The following is an 8,771-nucleotide window of genomic DNA, read 5'->3' on the forward strand; positions in this document are numbered from 1 at the left end:
AAAACTGGCCCCCAGAAAAGGGGGTGTTCAAACCTTTGCCTAGCAGGAATCTTTGATCCTCAGCCCATGAGGGCAAGTCATGACACTTGTAAGTAAGCATTTCATGGTAAGGTCTACACCTGTTGTATTCGGCGCATGTGACAAATAACATTTGATTTGATCTATAAACTGATGAACAGTTTATAAACTACTTGGGCCTATAGCCTATTTATAGCCTAAATCATTTTAAGTAGCCTAGTCCTTTGACTCACTAGCAATACCCACTGCTCTATTTCTGACTATTCATACTTGGATGACAACAACAGTCAGTTCCATTGTTCTTGGTACCCTGTGGTCTCTCTTATGTCAGGTTTAGTTTTTATAATCATGACTTGATTGAGAACCGCTAGTCCCCTGTAGCTCAGTTGGTAGAGCATGGCGCTTGCAACGCCAGGGTTGTGGGTTTGTTTCCCACGGGGGGCCAGTATGAAAATGTATGCACTCACTAACTGTAAGTCGCTCTGGATAAGAGCGTCTGCTAAATGACTAAAATGTAAATGTCTGTTTTTCCAGTTATATATTGAATGTTTTTTTGTTGTTTTACAACTGATAATATTCTCATAGATAGGCTGTTGTTTTCTAGCTCTCTGACATCACAGCTATCATCATAACTGATAATTATCTCATACAGTGGGGAGAACAAGTATTTGATACACTGCTGATTTTGCACGTGTTCCTACTTACAAAGCATGTAGAGGTCTGTAATTGTTATCATAGGTACACTTCAACTGTGAGAGACGGAATCTAAAACAAAAATCCAGAAAATCACATTGTATGATTTTTAAGTAATTAATTTGCATTTTATTTTAAGAATTCCGGCTCTCACAGACCTGTTAGTTTTTCTTTAAGAAGCCCTCCTGTTCTCCACTCATTACCTGTATTAACTGCACCTGTTTGAACTCGTTACCTGTATAAAAGACACCTGTCCACACACTCAATCAAACAGACTCCAACCTCTCCACAATGGCCAAGACCAGAGAGCTGTGTAAGGACATCAGGGATAAAATTGTAGACCTACACAAGGCTGGGATGGGCTACAGGACAATAAGCAAGCAGCTTGGTGAGAAGGCAACAACTGTTGGCGCAATTATTAGAAAATGGAAGAAGTTCAAGATGACGGTCAATCACCCTCGGTCTGGGGCTCCATGCAAGATCTCACCTCGTGGGGCATCAATGATCATGAGGAAGGTGAGGGATCAGCCCAGAACTACACGGCAGGACCTGGTCAATGACCTGAAGAGAGCTGGGACCACAGTCTCAAAGAAAACCATTAGTAACACACTACGCCGTCATGGATTAAAATCCTGCAGCGCACGCAAGGTCCCCCTGCTCAAGCCAGCGCATGTCCAGGCCCGTCTGAAGTTTGCCAATGACCATCTGGATGATCCAGAGGAGGAATGGGAGAAGGTCATGTGGTCTGATGAGACAAAAATAGAGCTTTTTGGTCTAAACGCCACTCGCCGTGTTTGGAGGAAGAAGAAGGATGAGTACAACCCCAAGAACACCATCCCAACTGTGAAGCATGGAGGTGGAAACATCATTCTTTGGGGATGCTTTTCTGCAAAGGGGACAGATGACTGCACCGTATTGAGGGGAGGATGGATGGGGCTATGTATCGCGAGATCTTGGCCAACAACCTCCTTCCCTCAGTAAGAGCATTGAAGATGGGTCGTGGCTGGGTCTTCCAGCATGACAACGACCCGAAACACACAGCCAGGGCAACTAAGGAGTGGCTCCGTAAGAAGCATCTCAAGGTCCTGGAGTGGCCTAGCCAGTCTCCAGACCTGAACCCAATAGAAAATCTTTGGAGGGAGCTGAAAGTCCGTATTGCCCAGCAACAGCCCCGAAACCTGAAGGATCTGGAGAAGGTCTGTATGGAGGAGTGGGCCAAAATCCCTGCTGCAGTGTGTGCAAACCTGGTCAAGACCTACAGGAAACGTATGATCTCTGTAATTGCAAACAAAGGTTTCTCTAACAAATTAAATAAATGATCTCACTTCAATAAATTTTTATAGAAAGTTAGCAAAAATAGATAAGATCTTACTACCATGGAAAGGAAAATACCTGTCAATTTGTGGAAAAATCACCCTGATTAACTCTTTAGTATTATCCCAGTTTACCTATTTGCTTATGGTCTTGCCTACGCCTAGCGAACAGTTTTTTAAATTATATGAGAAAAACATATTCAATTTTATTTGGAACGGCAAGCCAGACAAAATTAAAAGAGCATATTTATATAATGAATATGAATTCGGAGGACAGAAATTATTAAATATTAAAGCATTAGACCTATCACTAAAAGCTTCAGTCATACAAAAGTTATACTTAAATCCGAACTGGTTCTCAAGCAAATTAGTAAGATTGTCTCACCCAATGTTCAAGAAAGGCCTTTTTCCCTTTATTCAGATTACAACCTCTCACTTTCAGTTATTTGAAAAGGAAATAATCTCCCAAATGTCACTATTTCTAAAACAAGCCATAGAAAGTTGGTTGCAATTTCAATGTAATCCTTCAGAAACGACAGAACAAATAATGCAACAAATATTGTGGTTAAATTCAAATATACTAATTGACAAAAAACCTTTATTTTTTGACAGAATGTTTAAAAAAGGTATAATCTTCGTAAATGATATCATCGGTAGGACTGGTGGAGTTATGTCGCGCATGCAGCTGACAAAAACATATGGAAATGTCTGCTCTACCCAAAATTACAACCAAATAATTGCAGCCTTACCGCAAAAGTGGAAGAGGAAAGTGGAAGGGGGAGAAAGTAAGGAACTTGTCTGTCGGCCTTGCATTAAAGAACATAATTGGTTAAGGAAAACTGTGATAAATAAAAAAGTATATCAGTTTCACTTAAGGACCAAAGGATTGACAGCCGTCCCATATAGATTGCAAAATAGTTGGGAAGAGATCTTTGACGTACCGATCCCATGGCATAGTGTTTATGAACTGACACGCAAAACGAAAAAAAAAAAAAAAATTAGAATCTTTCAATTTAAATTATTATATAAAATTCTTGCTACCAATAGAATGTTATTTATATGGGGGATACAATCTTTCCAGCTCTGCAGATTTTGCTGTGAAGAGACAGAATCATTAGATCATTTGTTTTGGTTATGTCCATTTGTAGCTTGTTTTTGGACACAGGTCCAGGAATGGCTAAAGGATTGCAATATTTACCTGGAACTAACCTTGCAGATAGCATTACTGGGTGATCTGAAAAGTCATAGTCAATCAATCAATAATATAATAATACTTTTAGCAAAAATGTTTATTTTTAATTCACAATCTGTAGAAGCAATGAGAATAGAAAGGTTCAGAACTTTTGTAAAACATCACAGTACGGTTGAAATATATATGGCAAATAGAAATCCATATGGATGGTGTTAAGAGATAGATGGGAGGTATTGAATAGAGTTGAAGGATGGGACTAATAACAAATAACAACAAATAATAACAAAGATAGCTAATAATGTAAGCATACTGTGTCCATAATAAGTATATAGGTTGTATGTTGGGAGCTTTTGGGAAAGAGCACAGTTAGAAAGATATGGCATATAGAAGCAAACCGGATGGACATCATGAAAATGATCGGAAAGGTTGAGAGTAGAAGAAGTTCAGGAGCAATAAATAAAAATAAATAAAAAAATAAAAAATAATATAATTATTGTAAAATTAACTCTGTCCATAAGGTGTAGATAGTAAGTATAGACCGGAAGTAGAGACCTGGGCATTGTTGTTCACTAATTTACTCCAAGTAGGGAAAGGATGGTGGGGTTGAAAAGTAATAAAGGGGAGTATATATATAAAAAACAAAAAAACAAAAAAAACATGGGGGATTGGAAGTGATGCAGACAATTACATTGATAGAAGATACAATCTATCTGCAATATTAAGCTGATCCATTCCCCCCGAAAAAATAATAATATATATATATATATAAAATATATATAAAAAATATATATATATATATATATTAAGTTCTGCTTTTCTGATGTATCAAATACTTATGTCATGAAATAAAATGCAAATTAATTACTTAAAAATCATACAATGTGATTTTCTGGATTTTTGTTTTAGATTCCGTCTCTCACAGTTGAAGTGTACCTATGATAAAAATTACAGACCTCTGCTTTGTAAGTAGGAAAACCTTCCAAATCGGCAGTGTATCAAATACTTGTTCTCCCCACTGTAGATAGGCTGTTATTTTCTAGCTCGCTGACATCACAGCTAACCTTTTAACAGCCATCGGGACAAATCATTGTGCTGTAGTAGAGAACTATATTGAACAACATATGTGGCCGAATTTACAGTTACAATACTGAAGGCCTGGTTGCTCCAGCTCTGCACTGAATGTTATTCAAACAGGGTTGTTTTCCTACTAGCCGGATTAGGTACCCTGTATTCATAGGCCTTGCAGCTTTATGTGTTTGTAGCTTTTGTCTGGATTCTGGAATGAATCAATTCTTTACTGGCGAATGAGAACAGGGCTGGTTGAGCAAGGCAATAAATAGGTCACTGTGGTCTGGGTGGAACGCCAATACAAAATGTATTGCAAGGTTAGTAGGCCTAATGCTACAAACATTCATCACTGCAAACAGAGAGAACTACAGACATGGTGATAGATTGTAGTGATGACGAGGCTAGTTATTGGGAATTTCTCTTTTTTAAAGTTTGCCATAACACTTTCACATTTCTTGAAGTGAGTCTTGTCGAAGGTCTGTCCTCTTATGATTATCAAAGTCAGTCAATGATCTACTTGTCTTGGGATGTGAGGTTAATGTACAACAACTCCCTGGGAGACTCTTAGACAATTGTAACCATCGTGACAACAATAGCTGTGTCACATTATGGATGTTTTTTGTGACATTGCGTTGGAAAATGTATCAATTGAAATTCAATCAAACGCAGCTACTACAATATACTACTGTATATTTGAAAGTAAATACATTGCCTTTCTATTTTAACCTAGGTCTGGTTTTCGCACATGCACATTTCGGAATCAGAATGTCAGAAACCCCACAAACCACAACATGGGCTGATAACAGTAGTGTTACATTAATTCCTGTTCTCCTACCTCTCTGTCCTCTACCACTTCAGAGTAAAGGAAAGAGGAAGTAACAGGCCTAGTGTATTTACATGTAACCCCACGCAGCCTCTTTAACGCCATCCGTTCTTAAATTATGTATAGATCTCATCTGTGAAAGCTGGGGGCTTTGCCCGAGCCTTGGGTCAGGTGATAGATATTGACATAATGGTTACCTCACAGTGAGATGAGGGTGTGTCACTATCACGCCATATGTTTCCTGCCTGGAGGGAGGATGTGGAGGGTGGGGCTGATAGAGCTCATGACAGGACCTCTAGGCTTCGTCTGGAGGATGTTTGCTCAGATATGGTCTAATATCACATGTTGTCATATGATAGATATCACAGGTGCTCCCGGGCGAATTTTGTTAAACACGAAAAGTCAGTATAAGATTACTATTATGAGGAGCATTGTTACAATGCATACTATACAGTCTTTTTCATGCTAAGGTTATTAGCAAGTGTCCATAGAGGCACTGTCAGAGACATAGCCTAGGCCTGTTTCTTAATCCCTTGGGAACCACCCTAACTAACATCCCTAAAGTACTCTCTAAAACAGGCTCACGTGGGACACTGCCCTGTTGATCTGTTTTACCACAGCTGTCAGCTTAGCACAACTAGACTGGGGCTGACACACACTCTGCCATTTAACAGCTATGCAAGGCAGTTCAACAAGTGTAGTAATGTTTCCCCTACCATGACTCAAGCAAAATAATATGAAAACTCCATTCAGATGGATAATTATTTTTGAAATATATGTTATGCTGCCACAATAAAGCCTGGCATCAAATAGATTTATAATAACCCACCAAATAACTGTCTTGTGGTATTATATCTCAACTCTTTACCAGTCAACCAAAACCACAGAACCCAGAATTAATCTGCAGGCCAGGCAGTCACAGTGATGCAGCCATTTGAGATGATGTTCAACAGCTGCATGTACCACTCTGGCTTGTATTCTGGCTTGTCCTGGGCTGACTCAGTATTGTGTTAGTAAGGGCTTACTCTGTGCTTTCTGATACCTTTCCTCTCTGTGAGAACTAGCCTAACACGCACACATTCAACCCTGATGTGTGTGGATTAAACAGCCTTACTGGAGATTGCTTTTTTTATCTGGTGCCTGGTAAGTGATTATAGTCGCTCACTGATGATGGATGGATGGATGGATGGATGGATGGATGGATGGATGGATGGATGGATGGATGGATGGATGGATGGATGGATGGATAGATGGATGGACACTTGTTTCCTCTTTTCCTTTTCTCCCCCACCTCATCCTCTCTCACTGCCTCTGTGTCAAATACCTTCTGAAGATTTCTGTATTAAAGCCCGTCCTGTAGTTGGCCAAATCTCAAGCAGCCACGTTAGCTGTCTCTGCTGCTGCCTGTGTGTGTGTGTTTGTGTGTGTGTGTGTGTGTGGACGTGTTTAACTATAAATGTGGGGACCAGAAGTCCCCACAAGAATATTAAGCAAACATACATTTTACCAACTGGGGACATTTTATTAGTCCCCACAAGGTCAAATGCTATTTCTAGGGGGTTTAGGGTTAAGGTTAGAATTAGTGTTAGAATTAGGTTTAGGGTTAGGAGCTAGGGTTAGGTTTAGGGTTGTCTGGCTCTGTGCTGAGGGCATTCTGGGAACACTGCCTGAGCGGCCACAGCAAACGCATTCCTGCACCAGGCAGCCCTGGACTGGAGGAAAGGCTGGTGCTGGCCACAGCCTTCTCTGCTCTGCTCTGCTCTGCTTTTGTATGCTTGCCCAAAGTGAGTGGTTTTGAAGCAGAGAGACAATGAAGTGTTTACAGGAAAAATGTTTGACATTGTCAGCTTCCTGCCTCCTGTTTGTCTCCGGGCCTCTAGAGGTCATCTGTGTTCCCCTCTGCCTTAGTTCTTCCTCGTGTGTGTCAGCTTCCTGCCTCCTGTTTGTCTCCGGGCCTCTAGAGGTCATCTGTGTTCCCCTCTGCCTTAGTTCTTCCTCATGTGTCCTAATTAGCTTGATCCAGGTCACCTGTGCCTTGTTTCCCCTTGTGTATTTTAGCTGTGTGTTTTCCCCTTGTTTCTCACTTGGTTATTGCGTCCTGACTATGTGTCTCCTGCTTTGTCCCACCGTGTCTGTCCTAGTAAGTTGTTCAAAGTTATCTTTAGTTTGTTTTTCTCCCTCGTGGAGTTGTTTTGTTTTGCCTCCTGTTTTGGAACATTAAATCTACTTGCCTGGAGTATTGCCTTGGGTGTTTCATTTGGGTCCTACAACACCTCCTCTGTGGCTAAGGGGTAGTACCCCCAGCTCTCCACATCTGAGACCGGAGTTTCTAGCCCGGTTTGTGACAGAATAACCAAGTCAATCATGGACCCAGAAACACTCAGTTCCCCGGACCTGTTGGCGGTGATCACTCGACATGAGGCTTCTTTCCAGCGCCATGAAGCCGTTCTCAGCCGACAAGAGGAGCTGATGGCTAGTCATTCTCAACTCCTGGCCGAAATGATGAGTTCCCTCCGCCAGCTCTTTGAACGCCTCCCTGGTCCTCTCCCTTCCCCCAGGTCACCCCCCAGTGACGACAGGTCGTCTCGGTTGGCGGAGCCCCGACTACCACCTCCCAAGCCCTTTTCTGGGGATCCAAGCTCTTGCCAGGGTTTCCTCACCCAATGCTCCCTCACCTTCGAGCTCCAACCCTCAAGTTTTCCCACAGACCGTTCCAAGATTGCCTACATCATTACCCTTCTTTCAGACAAGGCGCTCGCCTGGGCTTCTGCGGTGTGGCAGTCCCAGGAGGCCTGTTGTGACTCCCACGCTGCATTTGTAGAAGAGTTCAAGCGGGTGTTCGATCATCCTGTCAGTGGGCGGGAGGCTTCCAAGCGCCTACTGTCTCTCCGTCAGGGGCCCCGAAGCACGGCAGATTTTGCCATTGATTTCCGGACCATAGCAGCAAGGAGCGGATGGAATGATGAAGCGCTGAGGGTCTGCTTTCAGGGAGGGTTATCTGAGCCCCTTCAAGATGAGTTAGCCACCCGAGAACCAGCTGGTGATCTCGAGTCCCTCATAGCCTTGGCCATCCGCCTGGACAATCGTCTAAGAGAGCGGAGAACGGCTCGCCGTCAGGTGTCTCATTCCCAAGTTCCTCTGAGCAGCTCTGTTTCTCCTGTTTGGACTCCGTCATTCAGAGCTTCCCGGCTCCTGAACTGCTCCAGGATTCCCGGAGAGCATGCAGTTAGGCCGCTCCAGGCTTTCTCCCAACGAAAGGGAACGTCGCATGAGGGAACGTCGGTGCCTCTACTGCGGGGTTGCCGGCCACTTCCGCTCCACTTGCCCCGAGCTGGGAAACGCCTGTCCCCGCCCAGCTACAGGAGGGCTGTGATGGGGGAGAGTTAGAGCGCTCCTACTAACGCTGTCCTGGCTATTCCAGCCACTCTGTCCTGGGGGGCCACCAGCATCGGGTCCAGGCTATGATCGATTCCGGTGCCGCAGGTGATTTCCTGGATGTAACCTTGGCTAAGGAACTTAAGATCCCTACCCAACTACTTCCTCAACCCCAGGCAGTTACAGCCTTAGATGGCAGACCTCTGGAACCAGGAAAGGTTACTGAGGCGACTCAGTCCCTGCGACTTACCATCTCTCAACACCAGCAGGAGGAGACCTTCTATCTCAT

Source organism: Coregonus clupeaformis, chromosome 6 (assembly GCF_020615455.1).
Source record: "Coregonus clupeaformis isolate EN_2021a chromosome 6, ASM2061545v1, whole genome shotgun sequence".
NCBI classification, from domain to species: Eukaryota; Metazoa; Chordata; class Actinopteri; order Salmoniformes; family Salmonidae; genus Coregonus; species Coregonus clupeaformis.